This window comes from Vitis riparia, chromosome 19, assembly GCF_004353265.1.
Source record: "Vitis riparia cultivar Riparia Gloire de Montpellier isolate 1030 chromosome 19, EGFV_Vit.rip_1.0, whole genome shotgun sequence".
Lineage (NCBI taxonomy): Eukaryota > Viridiplantae > Streptophyta > Magnoliopsida > Vitales > Vitaceae > Vitis > Vitis riparia.
In genome coordinates this window covers 3410306-3435415 of record NC_048449.1, presented here as the reverse complement: position 1 = coordinate 3435415, position 25110 = coordinate 3410306, and the positions used below count along the sequence as shown (strand labels likewise).

The window sequence follows — 25110 nt, the reverse complement described above, 5'->3', positions numbered from 1 at the left end:
ACCATAATCCCATTTCAAAATTTTAACCTCACCATATATTTTTTTTCTACAAGCATAAATATGAGAACAGACCAAACCTTCTACTCCACCTGTAATTTTATGAGACGGAAGAGGTGATGAATCAAAGGGAAGAAGACAAAGACGAGTGGGAAATAGAAAATAGAAATCCTAACCTTCGAATAAGAAGACGTTCTCGGACAAAGTGGTAGTCAATTTCCACGTGACAGCTAAGTAGTGGCATTGATATCGAGAGGCGATGTCGAGTGGGATTCAATGGCCCACTACCTCATGTTACTCTGATTTTGTAACACCCGGAATTTTTTATATAGGAATAAGATAGGAAATTTATAATAATAATAATATTAGTGAATTAATTATTTTAATAAACTGAAAGAGGGGTAAAAAAAATAATTTTCCTAATAAATACCCTAGGTATAAAAAAAGAAAAAGAGGAAAATCCTTTCTATTCTTCTCTAAATTTTCATTCTTATTGGCAATACTAGAGGACATAAGACTTTCGGAATTAAGGTTTAAAGAACAGATTTCTATAGGTAAGATTTTTTTTCCTTCTAATTCTTAGATCTTATTTTAATATATTCGTTATATTTTTAACCTTAGGTAGAAAACCCCAATCTAGATTAGGGTTTGTGTTTCTTAAAAAAAAAAAAAAATTAATTTCGTGGTGGATGACGTGTGATAGTTGTGGCAGCGTGAAACCCCGTAGAATTAAGGATTAAAAATAAATAAATAAACAGCAATGGGAATATGTGGATCCATTGGGTGTGGAGTGTATGTTTTCTTATTTAATGTTTAATGGTTGGTGTGTGCTGGAGATGGTAGGATAGGTGTGGAAAGTGAGGTTTTGAAATAAATAAATAGAAAAAAAAAACCATGTGGCAGAATAGTGATTAAAAAGAAAATGTGGATATCATGGAGACATACTGTGTGTGGGTTTGGTTATGTTGTTGAAAAGTCAATGACTTGTGATATTGAGGGTGAAAAAGAAAAATGATATATTGAGGATTGTAGGATAATCTTATTAAAATATGAAGTAGGTCCTAACAAAAGTTGGAATAAATAATTAAAAAAATAAATTCTTATGTAAAGTGATGAAAGAGATTATTGTAAATAAATATTTTTAGGAAATTCAATTTAGTTTAAGAAAGAGAAATAAATTATTGAGGATAAATTGTTATTGGTTAAAAAGTTGGAAAATAATTTTTGTAATAATAATATTGACTTAAAAAAATAAAAAATAAAAATAAATAAATAAATTCTAGGATTCCCAAACCTATTTTAAATGAATAGTCAATAGTGTCGATAGTACCTTTTTGTTATGTTAGGTGAGAAGTAAATTTTGGGGCCAAACTTTTCAAGATTTGGAGTGCTTATTTGAGGTAAAGGAAATTAATACAGTTGTTAAATTTTTTTTTGAAACAATTATATATATATACATTATTTGAAAACGTTTGAGTTATATTCCGTTTTATGCATGGATCAAACCTGTTTTGCATGAAAAGTATGTTAAAATTTTATATTTTGTTTTTGACAAATAAATGTGAAAATATTATATGTTGTAAATTTGAATAAATGAAATAAATATTTGACTCTGGTTTGTTTGACCCTTGTCAACGGGATATAATAGTTGACTTTTGACTTTTGGCCAATGTCAATGGGATATAATAATTGACATTTACATTTCTTTGTGGGGAATGTAATTGATTTGAACCTCAGCCTTTAGGGTTTTCGGTTAGAGGTTACTAGTACTAGTAGTGTTTGGTTCCGTCCATCTTTAAAGGAATAATTTGAGGCTAGCCACCCATTTGAAAAGTCTCACCTAACTGGGCACCCTTTGATGTTTGATGACCAGAGTAAATAAATTATTGGAATATTTTGACTGAATTTGATATGAAAATGTTTAAATCATAAATAAATACATACAGTTAGAAAATTTGAATGTATTAGCAAAAAAAAAAAAATTAACTCACAGGTTTATGAAAATGATTGATTACAATATCTCTTATTTTGCAAGTGAATTTGAAATATTTGATCCATGGACGGCATTAATGTTCCTTATTGGGCTGTGAGTTCGTTCCTATTTGTTGACTACTTTTCAAGTACCCTTAGTTCGGGTGAGGAGTGATGGCTAGGCTAAAGAATGGTCATCATTAGGATTTGACTTAGCATTTTATATTGGATTTTGTTTAATTGTTAGTTATGTTCATTTGGATTTTTTGGTATTTGGAAGCTATTTGGATATTGATCCTTTAAATTTTATATTAGTTCAAAGTTGAATTTTGGAGATTTTGAAATTTGTTTTAGTACTTGAATTGTTTAAGTTTGAAAATATTTGGACAATGGATTTTGGATAGTGGATGTTTTAGTTTTGAAATCGAATTTTGAGGATTTTAGATTTTGTTCCGCTACTCTGAATAGGTATCTGAACAGGTATTTGATAATTGGTAACTTGTGATTACAAGATAATTATTTGAGTCAGGTTACACTGTAAGCCTTCGGGTTTGAAGTGTGAAATGATCGTCATGCCCTTGGAGTGGGTCTTGGGGCGTGACAGATTTGGTTCATACCACTTTTTGTTTGGATGATGACCAAGACATCAAATTGGCGCCAAGAAATAGGCAGTAGCCACTGGTGCTGCGCCTTGTCACACGAACCCAAGCTAAGAACAGAAGGTTTTATTATTTATAGGAGATTATTAATTTACCCAATTTTTTTGGTAGAACCATTTGTAAAAGTAATTATTTAATATTAACAGTCAAAGTTGTTGTCATATTATGAATTAGAAGCACACGTAAAGATAAATATTTAAATCTTTTCTTAAAATTATATATAAATAATTTTGCTATGATTGTGAAAATTTAGTGCTTTAAATCTACTTTTCCCATTATAGAGAATAATCTTCTTAGTCAGCTTGGGATAAAAGGAAAGGTTACTGTCCTAGTCAGCTTCTGCCATTATTCTTTATATTCTGGCCGTAGACGGTGGTGGAGAATCATGGGTGAGGCAACAGCTCCTAATCAGCCCATTCTTCCTCTACAAGTGACGACAATCATAATTGTTAAATCATAAAACGATTACGCTAACATAGATTCAGTTACATGTCATGACAAATTAACATGCTGTAGCCTATTGATAGAGATTCACATATCTTAACAAATATTTCAGGAATGCTTTTTAATGAAGAGCACCCTGAATGCAATCAACAGCTACGCTTACTCTTTGACATCTGCTTCTCCTCCCAGTTAGGCAGACTCTCCAGGTTCACCTGTGAAACAATCACAAGAATTATTGTGTGTTGATATTCTCCAAATCATTTGCAAAACCTGAAGAATTGATTGATGATAAAGCAGATCTCCTAAGAGACCTTACCGTGAAACCATATCGATCTTACAAAAAAAAATTATGTCCAGTTTGCTGAGGCCGAAATCAGATTGCAATTTTCAGAATCAAGACAAAAGACATAATAATTAATGCCAGTTATAGAGATAAGGAAAGGGCTAGAAAGAGAACCACTTTTGGTCTCCTACGCTCTGTTAAAATCAAATTTTATAACTTGTATTAGATGCATATGGGTGTCCACACAATGCTTTCCCATTTCCTGCTGATAATATTCAGCATAACTAAGATATACCGCATTATAAATGACACTAGGATTCAAAATTAAATGCTTTCCCATTTCCTACATTTTCTCGGCGACTAAGCAGCTGATGGCTAAACATGTAAAACAAGTGACTTCCAAATTGAACAGATTTGCTCTTTCTTTTCTCACCAATAACATAAATTATAAACTCTTATATAAAAAACAAAAATTTCTAAATATTTAATAAAACATATTCTTTCAATGACTTAAATTGATTTTAAATTAAATTATTTTTAAGTATTAAAATTGTTTGAAAAAATTAACTTAAAATCCTTTCTAAATAATAAGACTTAGTTAATATTGGTTAATATGTACCTTCATTTATAAATAAGCTTCATTTCTTAATATCTCAATCCTAGTTTCAATTTTTTACATCTTTATTTAACAATTATAAAAGGCACACAAGATCAAACAAGAACAATGCAGAAAGGAGCAAGAACCATATTCTAGAATTCTATAAATCTAACTGATAACCTTCAAGAAGAGATTGGATTTGAAGACTCCATGTGAGATAATTGGTGGATGACAATTTGGTGATATTGGAGAGATTGATTGTCAATAGGGGATGTTGAGGATTTTGGGAGTTTTGGATGGTGATAGGATCGTTGGTGGAAGAGAAGGATGCACCGAAAGCCATTGAGGAGAAGGGAAAAAAAAGGAAGAAAATACGCCCAAGAAAATTAAGCTCTTGATACCATGTTGAAGTAGAGAGAGGATTATTGAGAAACAATGACTTCACTTTTTCATTTATTAAGAATGAATATATATACACAAACCTAAAACACAAAAATAAAAAACAATCTATCCAAAACACAAAAATAGGAAACAATCATAAAATTAACTCAAAACACAAAAATGGGAAATTATAATTAATTAAAAGAATTTAAAAATTGAAAGATAAAAAATAATCTATCCAAAACACAAAAATAGAAACAATCATAAAATTAACTCAAAACACAAAAATGGGAAATTATAATTAATTAAAAGAATTTAAAAATTGAAAGAAAATCTATTATAATGAATTCTCTAATATGGGTCTTAGTGTACATGCCCTGAAAGAAACTTGGAGAGACCAAGAAATAGACAAGAGGGGAAATGGGTTGTTGAATTAACCTGAAAATATCACTATTCTTTCGTCATTTCCCCAAAAACCGGTAATCGCACTGAAATTCACCCTAGAATGAACTTTTTTTACAAGTCTTGAGAAAATGGAGAGTGGAAACTGGCATTGTGGCATTTTCCAATCAATTCAACAACTTTCAACACTCTCTTCTCCTCCAAATGGCACCCCGCTACTTCTCCAAATCAAAAAAGATCAGGGTTTTTCTTTTTTCAAAATCACAGAAAGGAAAAGGTCATTCCCTTGAAAGGACAAAACCCATCTCATATCTCTCTCACATTATCATCTCCCATATCCCACATTTCTCCTCCAATCACCTTCAACACAAAAGGCCCAGATTCAAATACCCAAAACCAAACCCACTAACCCCACAGGGGGGTCAGTGATGAGATTGGGAGCTGTGCTGAGAGGTACAAAAAGGTATTTCTGTAGATAATGGTAAGATGTGGGATGTTTCTGTAACTTTTTTAGGGTTTTTTATGTACTAAGACAATTTTTGAGTAGCTTGAGAAGAGCCAAAAAGGGAGATCCATTCGCAGGGAGCAGGGCCAGAGGGATCTGTGTGATGTGTAAGCTTAAAGTTTACTGTCATGCCAACTCATGTGCTACTCACATGATTCCATTTTTCATTGATTTTACACGTTTTTGTGACTTTAACGTACACCCAACTTCCATGGAAATTCATGGACGCCCTTTTGGAAAACTTTTCTACAAAATTTTTCATCACAGATTTTAAAAACACTTCTCTGAAGAATAACCCTTTTTTTTTTTAAGAATAAATATGAATTTGAGAACAATTTTTTCCGTTCTTGAAAACACATCCAATGCCACTCCACGGGCCCGTTTGGAACCCGTTCTCCAGACTTCCTCTTATCTAAATGAAAACTAAAAAATATTTTTTATTTTTTATTTTTTCTTCTTAAAAATAAAAATAAGATATTTTCAAATAATTTTTTTTTTCATTACTTTTTATTATTTTCGCTTAAATTTTAAAAATTGTATTATAAGATAATTATACAAGCATTTCCCACTAAATGCCACTTACATTACTTATGCGGTGGTTTAAGCGCTCCACAAGCCAGGAATCAGCAACAACAAAGATTGTCAAGAAAAGTGCCACAGACCATGTTGGTCTGTTGTTTCTTTTTCATTTTCTGCGATTCCAAACACTCCTAGTTGCAGAGACTAATCTACAATTGAAGTTCAATTCCAAAACCCCTGTCCAAGGACCAAACTCAAAATTTTTCATGAGCCGGAATTGTTGACCTCAATTCATAAGGCATGACCGCGTCAAGAAAAGTGCCACAGACCATGTTGGTTTGTTGTTTCTTTTTCATTTTCTGCGATTCCAAACACTCCTAGTTGCAGAGACTAATCTACAATTGAAGTTCAATTCCAAAACCCTGTCCAAGGACCAAACTCAAAATTTTTCATGCTGACCTCAATTCATAAGGCATGACCGCGTCAAGAAAAGTGCCACAGACCATGTTGGTCTGTTCTTTCTTTATCATTTTTTGAGATTCCAAACACTCCTGGTTGCAGAGACTAATCTACAATTGAAGTTCAATTCCAAAACCCCTGTCCAAGGACCAAACTCAAAATTTTTCATGAGCCGGAATTGCTGACCTCAATTCATAAGGCATGACCGCGTCAAAGAAAACTAAACATAAATTTTCTAGCCAAGTATTCACGGGAGAATCCAGCCCCGTGACTTTTATATGGTAGCTGGGTAATAAACAATGGGTGTTAGTGTCCATGCCCCAAAAGAAAGATCCTTCTAGCTTCTCCAAATAAAAAAAAGATCAGGGTTTCTATATTTTTTGAACTAAGAACAATTCAAAATCACAGAAAGGAAAAGGTCATTCCCTTGAAAGGACAAAACCCATCTCATATCTCTGCCACATTATCATCTCCCAACTCCCACATTTCTCTTCCAATCACCTTCGACACAAAAAGCCCCGATTCGAATACCCAAAACCAAACCCACAAACCCCACGGGCAGAGGCAGTGATGGGATTGGGAGCAGAGAGTTGAAAGGTAGAAAAGGGTAATTCTATAGATAATGGTAAGATGTGGAGTGTTTCTGTAAGTTTTCTAGGGTTTTTTTTTCTTTTTGTACTAAGACGCCTGCAAAATTGGAGATCTGAGACGCCGATCTCAACTTTGTTACAATCTGAAGTTATAAATCAACCAAAAGAGAATAACAGAGAAAAGAAAAACGAAGGAAAATTTGAAGCCCAACGCCTGAATCGCCGATCTCAACTTTGGTACAATCTGCAGGTACAAATCAACCAAAAAGAATGACAAAGAAAAGAAAACGACGGAAAATTTGAAGCCCAACGCCTGCAAAATTGCAGATGTAGAACTTTGGTACAATCTGAAGGTATAAATCAACCAAAAGAGAATGACAAAGAAAGCGAATGAATAATTTTACAAAGGGGGAGGGTGACGTGGCCTTCAACGTGTGAAAAATAGCGATGTTTTAAAAATCAGATCGTACAGACTGAATAATGTGCAATATAAAGAAATTTTATTTCTTATTCCCTTTCCTGATAAAAATAAAAAATCCTTGAAATGTATCGCACCTCAATGCACAATGAGCTAATATGCAATATATTAAAAATAGAAGATCAAGTACATAACACAAGAACATAACAACATCATCATCATCATACTTCTTCGTTCATGATAGAAATGAGATCAATCTCATAAAACATCCGTCCATAGTATGGGCATCATCCATCATCATCATCATTATGATGGATGAGTGGATGGGGGGCAGAAAAATCCTTGAAACGTAACGCACCTCATGCACAATGAGTTAATATGCAACATATTAAAAATAGAAGATCAAATGCATAACACAAGCACATAACAACATCATCATCATCATACTTCTTCGTTCACAATAGAAAAGAGATCAATCTCATAAAGCAACTGTTCATAATATGGGCATCATCCATCATCATCATCATCATGGATGAGTAGATGGGGGGCAAAAAAATCCCTGAAACGTAACGCACCTCATGCACAATGAGTTAATATGCAACATATTAAAAATAGAAGATCAAGTGCATAACACAAACACATAACAACATCATCACCATTATCATTCTTCCTCGTTCACAATAGAAAAGAGATCAATCTCATAAAGCAACCGTCCATAGTATGGGCATCATCCATCATCATCATCACCATGGATGAGTGGATGGGGGCAGAAAAATCCTTGAAACGTAACACACCTCATGCATTATGAATTAATATGCAACATATTAAAAATAGAAGATCAAGTGATAACACAAGCACATAACAACATCATCATCATACTTCTTGTTCACAACAGAAAAGAGATCAATCTTATAAAGCAACCGTCCATAGTATGGGCATCAACCATCATCATCATCATCATCATGGATGAGTGGATGGGGGGCAGGGCTGATCGTTTCCATTGCCAACGCCGCTGCGAGTGCAAGGATTAGAAGAAGATGGTGGAACAGGCCCCCGTGCCATTACTCCCTCCTTTTTAGAGCTGCCATAAACCCCAGAACCTCCCACAAGAGGCCCCTCCTTCGAGCTGCTAAGAATCCTAGAACCTCTCGCCAGAGCCGGGGTGATCAGAATCAGCGAGAGAGAGAGTAAGATAGCTATCACTTTCTTCAAAGCATTCATGGTGAAACCCAGTGCTAAGCTACTAAGTAAACTGCACCTTCATATATAGACGTCGAAAGTACTACCAACCCCGTTGATAGAACTTAGCCACCCAGGTGCCCAGGTAGTATACAGAGATGCTTTTTTTAAAAATAAAAATAAAAAATAAAAAAGCTGTTAGATACCCAAAAAAAAAAAAAAAAAAAAAGAATTATGTTTTGATGGATCAATTTGGGAATAATAACATTTTCGGAACCCAACTTTCCATAATCCAAGATATGTCCACTGTTTGGAAAAATATTAAAGGAAACATGCACTATCTACTGTTTTAAAATGCTATTTCAAAATTGCCTTTTATTAAAAAAATAATAAAAAATAAAAAAGTTGTTAGATACTAAAAAGAACTTTTCATAATCCAAGATATGTCCACTGTTTGAAAAAATATTAAAGGAAACATGCACTATCTACTGTTTTAAAATGCTATTCCAAAATTGCCCTTTAGTTGTCCCTGTCAGCAGCCACCGTCTCTCACTCGGGCATCAAGGAGCCCTTTTCTGAAGTTGGCCTCCAGACGAGAGATCCCTAAAAAAGCCCTATTTTTTCCTCTGCTATTCTCAATCCTCGCAGATACTAATATAATCAAGTTATTATTATTTTTTTTGCAACCCCCGTTTGATTCCCAAGAAAATCCACCCCCATTCGATTTCCGGGAAAATCCATCCTCGTTTGATTTCCGAGAAAATCCATCCTCGTTTGATTTCCGAGGCCATTTTCTGAAATTGGCCTCCAGACGAGAGAATCCCTAAAAAAAGCCCTATTTTTTCCTCTGCCATTCTCAATCCTCGCAGGTACTAATCTAATCAAGTTATTTTTTTTTTTTTTTTGCAACCCCCGTTTGATTCCCAAGAAAATCCATCCCCCATTCGATTTCCGGGAAAATTCATCCTCGTTTGATTTCCGAGAAAATCCATCCTCGTTTGATTTCCGACAAAATCCATGCAAAACCCCCAAGAAAAACAAAAAAAAAAGTGCTTTTTTTTTTCCTCCATGTGTTTTCTTGATCTGATCTAGGGGTCTCTTTGATTTTGGGCCATTGGATTTAAATTTCACAAACCCTAAATCCACGATTTTTGAGCCATGCTGAAAAATCCAACCTTTGCCTGCAAATCATGATCAGATTACCAAATAGCATCTTATGTTTTTAAAAAAAAAAAAAATTGGACAGATTTTGCATCCTGCGTGGGCTGGTAGGAAATATCGGGACCTTTCACAGGGACGATGAACAATGGAGGGGCATTTTCGGTATGAAATAACACCTCAGACCAGAATGCATGTTTCCTTTAATATTTTTCCAAACAGTGGGCATATCTTGCATTTGGGTTCCGAAAATGTTATTATTCCCAAATTGCCCATCAAAACATAATTCTCCCAAAAAAAAAAGCTGCGTTTGAACTATCTGCTTTTTGACTTTTTCTGAAACCTTCGAAAGTTGAGGTGGAATTTGGAATGAGCATGGGATGGGGCAGTTAATCAGAATGTAGTATAATTAATAAGAGATGTGCTTGCCGAGCCTGCAACTTTGGGTCTTATATTTTCAGGGCCAAATAAGTACTAATGAATTGTCGACCATCTAGGAATCTTGGCCAGCCTGGCCCTACATTGAGCTGGGACAGTGAAATTCATCAGCATCAAGTGGGAAGATGACTTGGCAGCCATCCACAAAGAAACTCATGTATTCTAATACCTTCATCAAAATTTTGACTGCTTGTGCATGACAATATATAACCCTTTGCATTTTTCAGATATTCACTGTGCATGCTAATTTTGACTGTTTGTTGATAGAGAATGTAGCCTCAAGTGCTTTTCAAATTCTAGTCGCCATGTTAGCTCTTCAACTCGCTTCTTTAACTTGTCCTTTGCTTCTTTGAGTGCTCCTCTTTATCATAAATTTCCAAACCATAATCCCATTTCCTCACCATATTTTTTTTTTTTCTACAAGCATAAATATGAGGACAGACCAAACCCTCTGCTCCTCCTGTAATGTTATGAGACGGAAGAGGTGATGAATCAGAGGGAAGAAGACAAAGACGAGAGGGAAATAGAAAATAGAAATCCTAACCGTCGAATAAGAAGACGTTCCGTGACAAAGTGGTAGTCAATTTCCACGTGACAGCTAAGTTGTGGCATTGATATCTAGAGGCGATGTCGAGTGGGATTCAGTGGCCCCACTACCTCACGTTACCCTGATTTGGTTCATACCACTTTATGTTTGGATGATGACCAAGCGATCAAATAGGCGCCAAGAAATAGGCAGTAGCCACTGGTGCTGGGCCTTGTCACACGAACCCAAGCTAAGAACAGAAGGTTTTATTATTTATAGGAGATTATTAATTTATCCAATTTTTTTGGTAGAACTATTTGTAAAAGTAATTATTTAATATTAAAAGTCAAAGTTGTTGTCATATTATGAATTAGAAGCACACGTAAAGATAAATATTTAAATCTTTTCTTAAAATTATATATAAATAATTTTGCTATGATTGTGAAAATTTAGTGCTTTAAATCTACTTTTCCATTATAGAGAATAATCTTCTTAGTCAGCTTGGGATAAAAGGAAAGGTTACTGTCCTAGTCAGCTTCTGCCATTATTCCTTATATTCTGGCCGTAGACGGTGGTGGAGAATCATGGGTGAGGCAACAGCTCCTAATCAGCCCATTCTTCCTCTCACAAGTGAGGAAAACAGACTGTGATGATATAATGGACTTCATTTTTCTCCTTCGGTGGAGAAAAGTATAAATCACAGTTCTTCACAAATTGGGGACTAAATTATTCAAAAATTTGTCATTCCATCAACTGAAAAACAGATGTTTGGAAAGAATTCCATCTCTTTTCCACATGTATGCTTGGATTATTTTTTTAAGTGAGTAGAATATTTGATGAGTACCTTCTGATATGGTCTACACCTACTCATTCAATATGCATACACAAATATTCAAAACCTTTTCTGGTACAGTTTTCATTTCTGGCTACAAGCTAATTCACTATATGGGTCTGTTTGTTTAAAAAGAAAATTGAATGCATCCATGACTTCCATGCTCTTTTTTTTTTCTTAATCCACCAAACCCCTCTCTTCATCGTGGATCAGAACCGGGCCCTGTAACTTTCCCCACGTTGGTGTTTTCAAATATAAGATTAGACTAATATAGATTCAACTACAAGTAACAACAATCATAATTGTTATATCTTAAAACGATTAGGCTAACATAGATTCAGTTACATGTCATGACAAATTAACACGATGTGGAATCCAACATAGATTCAGTTACATGTCGTGACAAATTAACATGCTATAGCCTATTGATAGAAATTCACATATCTTAACAAATATTTCAGGAATGCTTTTTAATGAAGAGCACCCTGAATGCAATCAACAGCTACGCTTACTCTTTGAACATCTGCTTCTCCTCCCAGTTAGGCAGACTCTCCAGGTTCACCTGTGAAACAATCACAAGAATTATTGTATGTTGATATTCTCCAAATCATTTGCAAAACCTGAAGAATTGATTGATGATAAAGCAGATCTCCTAAGGGAAATGGGCTGTTGAATGAACCTGAAAATATCACTATTCTTTCGGCATTTCCCCAAAAACCGGTAAAACTTCCGAACTGCAATCCCACTGAAATTCACCCTAGAATGAACTTTTTTTTACATGTCTTAAGAAAATGGAGAGCGGAAACTGGCATAGTGACATTTTCCAATCGATTCAGCCACTTCCAACACTCCCTTCTCCTCCAAATGGCACCCCACTAGCTTCTCCAAATAAAAAAAGATCAGGGTTTTTATATTTTTTGAACTAAGAACAATTCAAAGTCACAGAAAGGAAAAGGTCATTCCCTTGAAAGGAAAAAACCCATCTTATATCTCTCTCACATTATCATCTCCCAACTCCCACATTTCTCCTCCAATCACCTTCGACACAAAAAGCCCAGATTCAAATACCCCAAACCAAACCCACAAACCCCACAGGCAGAGGCAGTGATGGAATTGGGAGCAGAGAGTTCAAAGGTAGAAAAGGGTAATACTATTGAGGATAACCGTTTAAAAGGGACAAAATTCCCTTATAATTGCAAAAGTAACCTCCTACTTTTAATAACCTCAAAAGTGACCTGTTTCAGACAAAATACCCCTAGCCCCACCCATTTTCCCTCCGAAGTCCGAACTATTACTTTCCCCCGTCACCATTTTTATTCTTTTTCAACACATTTTCTCTTTTTGAAAAATGTACTTTTTTTCAACACATTTTCCGTCAAACTATTTTCTTTGGTTAGTCTGATTTCTCTCTTTTTCAATATGTCTTTTCAAATTTAACACACAAATTCTCTTCAAATTTTTTTAGTTTATAGTGTTTAAAGTTATAGTTGGATAAATAATGTATGTTTATTCTTCTTTTTTTTCATATATTTTTCTTTCATTTTTTATTTATTGAATATTTTCAAACCTTTAATGAGATGTAATAAATATTTAAATAAGTTCGAAAATTTTAAATTTTTAAATATCATTTACAACCATGAAAAATGGAGTTAAAAAAAGGATATGATCAAATAGACTCGATGCCAATACATCTATACAAAATAAATTCGATATCTATTAAGTTAAGATTAAATATGATAACTATGGAATAAACTTGAATTTAACTTCTTTCAAGTTTATTCATAGTTAACTTGATAGTAGTTATGTTCAGGTATTCTGTGAAGATTGTGGACTTATCTACCTTTAAGTTTGCACACAAAATAACTTGACAATAGTTAAATTCAGGTTAAAATGTCAACTATAGACATAACTTCATATGGGTCTATACAAAATCAACTTGATACTTGTTAAGTCCAGATTAAATACGATACTTTGGAATAGACATAGACTTAACAACTTTTAAGTTTGTTCATAATTAACTTGATAGTAGTTACGTTAAAGTATTTTGTGAATACGGTGGATTTAATTACCTTCAAATTTGTGCACCAAACAATTTGACGACAATTAAGTTAAATTTAAATTGTCAATTGTGGACACAACTTTCAATAATTTTATACAAAATCAACTTGATACCTGTTAAATCCATATTAAGTTTGATAAGTTTAGAATATACACAACTTTCAAGTATGTCCACAAATAATTTGTTGCTTAGAAAGTCCATAGTAATATTATTGATAACTTTAGAATAACTTTGTCATTCAATTAGAAACCTGCTATCGTGAAGCTACATTTAAATTTATATTAACATATATCAAATTGTCCAACTACATATTTCAAATGTCCAACTACATATGTCAACATGTTTAACTACATATATCACAATGTCCAACTATATTACCATAATTAATAAGAATCAGATTCAATAGCAATTTAAATTGGTTCCATTTCTTCTCATGCTTAATTCATCTTACTTGAGCATTTTGCTACATAAAATACAGTTAACATACATGAATAAATAACCAAGACCATGAGATTCATTATTACAAAAAATTAAAAATGATAACAAAAAGTCAAACAACTTCTTAGCTAAGGAACAAGTTTGGAATATGAAAATTGTATTTCCAATAGTTAGACCAAACAATCATTATGGACATCTCAAAAAACTTCTACCATGAGCTTATCAATCAAGATGGTCTGATTTCCCATAAATTTTTGTCAGAGGTGTTTCACTTGTATTACCATCTTACTATCTATGCAGATGGCGAGGCAAAGGTTGTTTGCACCGATTTTGTCACACTCAATTGATATATTATAATTTTGGTCATTGTCTCGAAATTGAGCATTAGTGTCAGACAACTTCTTTCCAAAAATGTGTTCCTTCTTAGTAATGGATATGACATTGTAAAAACTAAGTGTGACATTAGTCTTTTTGAATGCTTCTTTCCTCATACCCCTGAGAAGTAGAACCATCTTTCCATTAAACACTACTACTAAGTAGAAGCCCTCCAATAGCTCAGGCCAAAATTCAAATTTTGCCAAGAGAGGTCCTAATATATGTCGACTTGAATGAAATTAATCTCAAAACTCTTAGACCCTTTTCTTTTGGTGAACAACAATGACTTTATATCAAATTCACAGAGACACTAAATCATCCAATCATCGATCTTAATACTAAGGCATTGACTCACCAAGGTTTTGCTCCATGTTATTATGATAAAGTAAGATTTGAGTCCTAATTTACATTAACAAACACATGTGGCCAAATTTTGAGTAGTACTCCTAGAGACATCGAAGAAGTAAAATTAGCTACTTGAATCCCATTTTCACCAAAATAAAAAGGGAAGTCTCTAACATTGACATAAGAGGAAAAACCCAAGAAAACTAAGAAAAAGGAAAGGAAAATCAACTCTAGGTGCCGCATTTTTTCTTCGATTTGGAAACCGAAAAAAAAAATAAAATATGTGGTTTCTTGATAAACAAAGGAATCTAATGAAATAAAAAAAAAGGAAAAACTGACAAGAAAAAAGAAGTGTATCTTACTAGAATGAAAATCAAAAGAAAAGTGATGAACCCATGTTGTGTTCCAAATGGCCAAAAGGAATTTGGTATTTGTCTCAAGTCTCCATGGCTTGGCTTGATGGGAAAGAGAGATGGGTATTTGTGATAGAAGAAAGAATAATAATAAAAATAAAAATGAAGGGAGGTAAATATAATTAAGATGAGGGTTGAAGTAGTTGGGGTATTTGTCTCTGAATTAGGTGTATTAAAAGTTGGTGGTTAGTTTTGCAATATCATGAGAATTTAATCCCATTTAATCCGTTATCCCTTCTATTAGATTGTGCTAAGATGTGGAGTGTTTCTGTGTAACTTTTCTAGGTTTTTTTTTTTTTTTTTTAACTAAGACGCCTGCAGCCCAACGCCTGCAAAATTGCAGATCAAGAGTCGCCGATCTCAACTTTGGTACAATCTGCAGGTCCAAATCAACCAAAAGAGAATAACAGAGAAGAAAACGAAGGAATAATTTGACGAAGGGGAAAGATGACGTGGCCTTCAACGTGTGAAAAATTCAATGCTTTAAAAACCGATCGGATCGGCCGGTTGATCCGGTCCAACCGTCAACCAGGGCTTGATCTGGTCCGGGTCGGACATTGAGCCGGGGGTGCAATCGAACCGCTGATGAAGCGGTCAGCCCGGCGATCCAACCGTTATCTCGGTGAATCGAGCCGGTTCGGGCTTGGATCTTTCCTATCTTATTGGGCTAAAATGGGCTCTGGAAACTTGGAGCGGCTGGGCTCTCACATGGGCTATTTGAAAGACATTTTATTTCCTACACCCTTTCCAGCTCAAGCACCATGGGGTTAAAGTGCAATATATTAAAAATAGCAGATGAAGTGCATAACACAAGCACATAACAACATCATCATCATCGTACTTTCATATTCACAGCAGGAATAGATAATCTCAAAAAAGCAATAGTCCATAGTATGGGCATCATCCATCATCATCATCATGGATCAGTGGATGGGGGGCAGGGCCGATAGTTTCCATTGCCAATGCCGATGTGAGTGCAAGGAGAAGAAGAAGACGATGGAACAGGCCCCCGTGCCATTACTGCCTCTTTAGAGCTGCCATAAACCCCATAACTCCCACAGAGCCGCTTCCTTCGAGCTGTATGAATCCAGAACCTCCCACCAGAGCCAGGGTGATCAGAATCAACCAGAGAGACAGTGAGATAGCCATCATTTCTTCAACGCATTCATGGTGAAAACCAGTGCTAAGCTGCTAAGTATACGGGATATAGTATACAGCACCTTTATATAGATTGACAACCCTCTGGATGAGGTTGGTGCCCACGTAGTATCCCAGTCATGGAGTTTCTTTCACTTTTTGTAAATAGATAAAAACAGCGTTTCTTCCTATTTGTTTTTTCTAAACATAATTTTTAAACACTTCCCACTCATTATCATTGGCAATCTTTATCAAACTTTGTTGAAAGTCTACCGTGACTCATACTCCAATTAAACTTCCCGAAGTTGAGTGGAATTGGAATCCATGGGTTAAAGGCTTGTGGGAAGGGATGAGCATGGGATGGGGCAGTCAATCAGAATGTAGTATAATTAATAAGAGATGTGCTTGCCTTGCTGGCTCAACTTTGGGTCTTATATTTTCAGGCTCAAATAAGGTCAAGTCAACCATCTAGGAATCTTGGCCAGCCTGGCCCTACATTGAGCTGGGACAGTGAAATTCATCAGCATCAACTAGGAAGATGACATGGCAGCCATCCACAAAGAAACTCATGTATTCTAATACCTTCATCAGTGTATTCTACAATAACAGAGCAGTTACTACATACAAGCAGAAAATAGAAATCCTAACCAACTGTACAGGTGTGAATTGGACACGGTGAGAGCGTCAAAGAAGAAACATTCCTGGACAAAGTGGTAGTCAATTTCCACGTGTTTGGTTCGGTCATGCAAAATAGGATTGGCAGCTAAGTACGTGGCTTTGATATCGATACAGAGAATGAGACGACGTCGAGTGGGATTCAGTGGCCCCACTTACTACCCAACGTTACTCTGATTTGGTTCCGGATAGGGATACCACTTTTTGTTTGGATGATGACCAAGAGATCAAATCAGAGCCAAGAAATAGGCAGTAGCCACTGGTGCTGCGCCTTGTCATTGGTGCAGGATGCCCAGCCGGTTTACTTAAATCAGAATAGCAGTCAAAGTTGTTGTCATATTTTCGAGTTTTTTAAAAGGTAAACCTTATAAAAAATGGGTACTTACTATTTACTACGGGGCAGATGTGAGCCACACGTTCTCTTTTTCTTCCTTCCAGCGCGTTCTTTGATGCGGCCGTTTCCTATATCCTGCTTCCTTTGATTTTGGCTAAAATATTATGAATAAGAAGCGCGCGCACATATATATTTAAATATTTTTTTTAAATTATTATATATATATAAATAATTTTGCTATGATTGTGAAAATTTAGTGCTTTAACTCTACTTTTCCTATTAGTGCTCTTTCTTTTTTCTTAATCCCACCAAACCCCTCTCTTCATCATGGATCAGAACCGGGCCCTGTACCTTTCCCCACGTTGGTGTTTTCAAATATAAGATTAGACTAATATAGATTCAGCTATAAGTCACAACAATCATAATTGTTAAATCATAAAACGATTAGGCTAACATAGATTCAGTTACATGTCATGACAAATTAACATGCTGTAGAACCCAGAAAAAAGAATACAGACACTATCTCTTCTAATAAGCGGTTAAGCCCGAAGGAGCAATTGAAATCAGTATTTCATGTGGCACGGAAGCAGTTAAAACAAAACTGGGAAAGGAGCACCAAAATAGTCGAACCTAGAACATAAGTTTGAACCCTGCTGTATTTTCTATGTAGGAGGAAAGAAGTCAAAATAGATCCCCTTAGTGAGCCTAACAGAAGGGATCCATACAAACCTTACATCCCAATGCAAGGTGTTCCAAGCATGACGGAATTTCCATCCCAAGACTATGGCCAGCTGCTCTTTCACATAGCAACATCTGGGTCCAATCTTCTCTGGTGGCAGCTGCAGCCTATTGATAGAAATGGGCACGGAATAAGAACAATAAGCAGAAATGATTGGAAATCACTCCAAGAATTGGGTGATTGAGCTCACCTCAGAGTTGCCAACTTTGTACTGGTAAGCCATCTCTTCCCTGAGCTGAGCTTGCTCTTTCATTGCCTGTGCCTGGGAGTTCAAATGAAATAACAGAGATGAGAAATCATAATTGCCAGCGGGAGTTTTTATCAGAAGCAAAATATAGTTTTCTTTTTTGTCAACATTGGAACTTAAACCTGAACCTCCCATAAACCCACCCCAGCCCTTTACCATTGATCCAGGCCTCAAGGGCCAGAAGCAAGATATAGTTATATCTGGAGCCTGGAGGAATATTGAGTAAAAACTAACCATTCCACTCTGCATAGAGCGTTTTAATTCTTCCACTTGTGCTTCCTTGTACCTTTCACGTTCTCGTTGCAGTTCTAACCTGAAAAGTGGATGAAACTACATGATAAACCCAAAAATGTAATAGTTGTAAAGGTTTGGGAAAACAGACCCAGTCCAGGCAAGGAAGTTTACAATAAAATTTTACATGCCTAGGCTATTCAAAAGAAAGTTTTTCGCTCCCAGTGAAAATAAGTGAAATAAAATTCCAAATTCCAACTGAATCATGTCTAGAGAAGGACCTAGATGATTGCTTTAAGAGATTACAATGTTATAAATTTTACAACTAAAATATCCCTCAACTGAGTTTTTTGACAGAAACTTAGTTACTTTTATGAGAAACAGCGCAGACTTGAGGACCTCACACCTTGAAGTTTGTGTTTTCAATTTTCCATGAGGCTTGCATTGAAATGAGCCTCAAGGAATAAGGCCTGAATGTTGCCTGGAAGCAAAATTAATTGGATATATATATAACCTATAAAACAATATCTCTCTGCTCCCCCTTATTTACCCCCTTAATGGGCATATAACCTGTAGAAGGGTATTGACAGAGGGAAAATATTATTCTGAAGACACTAGCACATATAAACAGTTAGGAAGTAATATTTATAACATAAACTGGTCAAAATTATTTTAGATAAGGTGATGCACAATTAATAGAAACAAAGTTTAACAGAATTCTTTGCTTGCAGGGTAGAGAAAACTATCCTGTACATTTTGATCAATTCGTTTTTCCCAGTATTTAAAAAATAAAAGTAAACAAGTAATTTCTTCATCCCCTTGTATATTCACACAAAGCTGACTGGAGACCCCTTTAAAGGGAATATAATTTTTCACATAAGACATTGTAAAACCAAACCTAACCTCAGAAAGAACTGTTTCCTGCTTTATAAAACAAGAGGCATCCAATTCAGCAACCTTTCACAATTTCAGGATCAAGGTTAAGAATGGGATAAGAAAAAGCAATTCCTTTACCATGTTATGCAAAGTGCCCTCTCATCAAGGATAGGGAGAACGGCGTTCAACAGAAAACTAAAAAAGCAAATTAAATGTTAATCAACAAATCATACGAAGCGCCAAGCGTTGGTACTTCGCGAAGAGTTCCCGGCACACTCTTACCATTTTTTATTACTTCAAAGAGTACCATTGTTCAAATGTTCAGTATTTTAACTTGAACCAATGACCAACATGAACAAATAGAAAGCAAGTGAACACAAAAACCCCACTGAAAATTTAGATACACTGAAGAAAGTATTTATGAAACCATAGATGTACTGAAGAAAATAGATATAACTTGAACCAAAGACCAACATAAACTCATAGAAAGCAAGTGATCACAAAAATCCCACTGAAAGCATAGATGTACTCGAGACAATATTTATGAAACAATATCTGAAAGCATGAATCCTCCTCTTAGCATCTTTTCTTCAGATGACAATATGGTACCAGATTACTTTCAACTTTATAATAATTCAAAGAATGCAGCATGCACTAGAACATACCGTCGTTGTTCTTCATCATTGAATACAGTACGTTCAGTTACCAGAGCTTTCTTGGAACCTTTTTCATTTCCCTTTCCAGCTTTCGTCTATAATAAGCATCAATATTATAATATCTGCAACCACAAACATTGAAACAAATTTTTGTCATCTGTGACATCGTATGTGTTGATTTATACCTTCAGAATATGTTCATGTGCATCATACAGATCGTCATATCGAGATGAGTAGCAAATATGGGGATAAAAGATTTTTGCTTTTCTGTAAACACACAAGAAAAAAGAGGTGAACATTCCCCACAAGATAATTTAATATATCAAGAGGAGACTCTATTGTGTTATAAAGATGACCCCAACAGCAGGTGTGTGAATAGGCAAAGGTTGTGAATCAGCTGTAGTTTAAAGAGAGTAAAGGATGTAGAAGAGATGATTTTTGCTACTGGCCTTAATGAAACTGCATATACCAGTACCATGCTTAAATTCTTAGGTTGAAGAACATGAGATCAGTTGGCATCAATTTGAGGGGAACATGGAATAAATGGAAATTTGACAGAGTTGCCCTATGGTGTGGACTACTAGCAAACAACATATCATTTGGTATTGATTCACATCTAAATGGATTTGATTAGGATGCAGCTTAATAGAAGAATATTCTGGTGTTACATCCTTGTGGATTTATTAGATTTGATATCTTTGATACTAGTTCGAATTCACATTTTCTCAATCATGTAATCTGTTTAAACCCATTTTGGTATTGCCATTGCCATTCAGTCATTCCAGATATTTCTTATTTCAAACCAGATGTTATTCTTTGAAAGGCCAACAAACACAAACTCTTTAATACAGAATGAAAAAAAAAACATGTGAAACAGTGCTGGAGAGCCTTACTTTTTGGAAGCAAAGGTAGCTGTGTTATGGTCCTCCATAAATCTGTACACAGAGTAACACAGTTTGATATTAGATAGTCTTAATTTAAAATAGAATTTTCTTATCTGAAGTTCACATATCTTAACTAATATTTCAGGAATGCTTTTTAATGAAAAGCACCCTGAATGCAATCAACAGCTACGCTTACTCTTTGAACATCTGCTTCTCCTCCCAGTTAGGCAGACTCTCCAGGTTCACCTGTGAAACAATCACAAGAATTATTGTACGTTGATATTCTCCAAATCATTTGCAAAACCTGAAGAATTGATTGATGATAAAGCAGATCTCCTAAGAGACCTTACCATGAAACCATATCAATCTTACAAAAAAAATTATATCCAGTTTGCTGAGGCCAAAATCAGATTGCAATTTTCAGAATCAAGACAAAAGACATAATAATTAATGCCAGTTATAAAGATAAGGAAAGGGCTAGCAAGAGAACCACTTTTGGTCTCCTACGCTCTGTTAAAATCAAATTTTATAACTTGCATTTGATGCACGTGCCACATCATTGTGTGGACACCCATAAGTGGGTCTGATTTCCAAAATTTCACAACTAAAATCAACGGGACTTGTGCACACACAACTCTTGAGGTTTCAAAGTGTTTCCTCATAGTTCGTCAATCAATATGTGTGATCAATAAACATACGAATTGAGAAAAAGTCCACATCTTAATGTAAGAAAGGATGCATTCCAGGACATCACTATTCACGAAGTTCACATCTTTATGTTCCCCACAGAGAACATATTTTTGGTATCATAAGAGGTAAGCAGACAGCAAAGTAGAATACCTGTTTTATTTCAGCCAACCATGCAGTAAATTCTGGTCGTTTATTCCTACAAAAGGTAGATGATCAGATATGAATGAGAACTGAAAATGGAGGTTATTTACAAAAAAATAAATAAATAAATAAATAACAACAATTTTCAAGCCAAGGATATGTGAGAGACTTACTACTGAACAGAAAAGATAGGTTTGATAGCTCTATGTTCTAAGAATCTCACTTATGAGGGAAAAAATTATTCATGCTCGGAAATTTAGCTTATCAAAGAAAAAGAACCATCAGACTTACCCACCCTCATCTAGTACCCAACCGATAAAAAAGTCGATTAAAGATAAAGGACCTACGTCCATAAACAACTTAGTCCAAGATCAATAACTACAAACAAACAAAAAAAAATCATTCTTTAAACAGAAAACGCCTCATTTTTGAACGCAATCCTGTTTCTTTCCTTCCAAACCATCCAAAAGAGACGGTTTTAAGTATTGCATGTCTTTTTTAATTCTTATTATCTCAGGGAGAGCGTGAGGTTCTCCAATTTGAAGCTGCTGCAATCAAGGATTTTCTGAAAGGTTTTTGATGGTTCTTGACCCTTTTCAGTTAGTATGGTAAGTTGACAAGAGTGTCCAAGGAAGATAGAGCTTTACCAAAGCTGCCAATAGGTTGGATTCAGGAAACTAAGTGCTTGTAACATGAAAAAAAATACCTTCATATAGAAATTCAGGTGTTGTGCACCCAATCCACCACTTGGGAATCCAAGGGTCAGAATAACAAACTGAAAAAGTAATTAAGCCTTTAGAGATTTTTTTTTTTTTTTTGATAACCGAAGAACCTTTCATGGTCACGCCCTTAGGACTCTCTATGAGGGACCCAAAACTCAAAGTGTTGACCACCCCACAACAACCAGTACTCAGTAAATTTAGGGTATCATTAGTGACAGGATTTAAACCCAAGACCATGTGCCACTTATTGAGAACACACTTCCTAGTGTTCACCTTGACCAACTGACTTTTAGAGATATCACCTTGTTGAACATAGGAGCATATAGACATGGAAGTGTTCATTTGGTCTAGTAAGCACTTTAATATTTCGGGTAGTTCCTCCTCATTAGATCCTCCAAACCCTTGACCACCCATAGAAGTTTCTTCCTTCTTGTTATCCACTAAAAAATCCTGATTTTGTCTCTGGCCAGACTGCTCTCGTCTTCCATCATTTTTCCCAATGGAAGAGGGCTTTCCATGAATCTTCCAATAGGTCTCTTGTGTATGTTGAGGTTTGGTACAAAACTCACACCACCTAGTGCTATTTTCATTCAATCATTCGATCTCCTCCCTCCTTACTTCTCAGTTGTATAATAATTATTGGATTTGGGAATTGCAAGAGCCAAATTCTCAATGTATGGTTTTTCCAACATCACAATCCAACGACTCTCTTCTGCACGTACATAGGCAAATGCTTCTTTCATTGAGGGAAAAGGTTCTTTTCCAAGAACTTGAACCCTTGATCTAGTTCAGGATTTAAACCAGCCAGGAACGCAAAATTCCTGTCTTCTTCAATCAACTTCTGCAGTTGAACAGAAACAGATTCCATTATGAACCGTTGATAGTGGTCCAGTTCTAGTCATAAGCCTTCTAGTGTATCATAATACTCCGTCACAGATAACAACTATTGCTTCATACAGTGAATTTAATTCTTTAAGTCATAAACTTGAGCCTTTATCCCCACCTTTGAATATGAATGAGTCATAGCTTCCCAAATCTCCTTAGCCGTTGAAAGGAAGGGAAGTGGTTTGCTGATTTTTGGTTGTATAGAATGAAGCAACCAAGGCATGATCATGGAATTTCAGCTTCCCAAGTCTCAAACTTAGGATTATCATCCTTAGGAATGGGAACTTTCTCTAACAAATCGCCCATCTTCTTTTTGCTTTTAATGAATAACTTGGCAGATTGTGACCATCCAAGACAAGTGTGGCCATTGAGTTTGCAGGTCGTGATTTGGGAATCAGGGATTTCAGTAGGAAAGGTAAGGGTCACTGACTGACTGTGGTTTGGGAAGAAGATAAATTGATCATGAGTTTGGACAAGGTGATAAACAACAGCAAGGACTACAGAAAAGGAAGTTAAAATATTAATGCCATAGGTTGTAGTAAAAAATTTCTGGGTAACAAAAACTAGAAATCTGAGAGAGATACTAGGCAATTGAGGCCAAGTTTTTCCAAGGGAAAATCTAGATAATGCAGATCAAAGATAAGAAAAGAAAGTCTTCAAATGAAGTAAGAGTAAGAGGGTGATGAAGGCCACCAGATTCTACCATAGAATAGCCCACACCACTCCCCCAGCCAACAAAAAAGGAAAAAAAACACCCTTAGAGCATAACTCTAACCAGCTCTAATACCATGCGGAGAAATTTAAATTTATTCATACAAATACCAAGATTACAATAGGGATATACATACAGCTCTATGAAATTATTCTAGGAAACTATCAAATTAGTCTGGCCACCATTCTAGGAAAATTATTGGCCTACATATTAGCCTGCATATTTATAGCAATAATACAATTAGGAAAGAACTATCAACCTGCATATTTACAGCCTACACATCAGCTTCTTCAACAATTGGGTCATGGCTAAACTACAAAGATGTTAATTTCTCTATATCAACTACCTCAGGCTCAAATATTACAAGTAAATTAGCTTACTAGACATGCACTACACTCATTTAGAAATATACTTGTAACAGAGAAACAGAGGATGAAGACATCCAATGGAACTCTTCATAAACTATAAACATCTTCTTATCTTTGTCAGAAACTCCTCTCAGACATGCGTCCTGACACATGTCACACCTAAACCCATGACATATTTTGTTCAACATGTTCTCCACACACATCAGAATGTCAAGATAACAAGAGGAATGTAAGCAGATGTGAGAGAGAGAGAGAGCAGACCAACACGCTCAGAGCATTTTCACTAACTTTACAGGTAAAACATACTTCAACCTGAAAGGGCTCTTTAAAAGACTGGAGTTTGCAATCATATTAAAAGGGAAAAAATTGTTAGAAAACAATTAAAAATGAATAATTCCACATTCAATTAAAACATAATTTGGTATCAACAAAGCCTTCCTCTTTAAAGCATTGCCTACCAATGCCATCCAGCAAATGAGAAATGTTTAAGAGACTCTAACTTAAGGCATTGCCTCAATCAGCTAAAGGGAACCCCAGATCACATCCCCAAATTCAGAAGGAAACAGATAAAGAATGACAATCAATTCTCATTGACTAAGCTGATTGGAGTTCAATCTTACATTTATGGGACAGCCTAAGCTATCAATTTAAAACTACAGCAGATGGGGAAGGACAAAAATTTGAAACTACCCCTACCTCCCTATTTGGTTTTGGAGGAAACTATGGACTAGAAATTTCTAAACTTAAGCTGTCCATTATTTTGGGATTAAAATAATGAAAAGCTCAACTCGTTTTTTCTTTTAAAGATAATGACAAATTTATTC

At 35.3% G+C, this 25110-nt stretch overlaps 2 long non-coding RNA genes across 2 annotated transcripts; one reads left to right on the top strand and one right to left on the bottom strand.

Annotated features, from left to right (window-relative positions):
- The first annotated feature begins 9202 nt into the window (after positions 1-9202).
- LOC117908889 lies at positions 9203-9846 on the top strand. The gene is made up of 2 exons (XR_004650285.1): positions 9203-9274; positions 9652-9846. It is a non-coding gene; the product is annotated as an uncharacterized LOC117908889 (long non-coding RNA).
- A 1798-nt stretch (positions 9847-11644) lies between these two features.
- LOC117908890 lies at positions 11645-12470 on the bottom strand. The gene is made up of 2 exons (XR_004650286.1): positions 12039-12470; positions 11645-11921 (listed from the first exon to the last, which is right to left on the bottom strand). It is a non-coding gene; the product is annotated as an uncharacterized LOC117908890 (long non-coding RNA).
- Positions 12471-25110: the final 12640 nt, after the last annotated feature.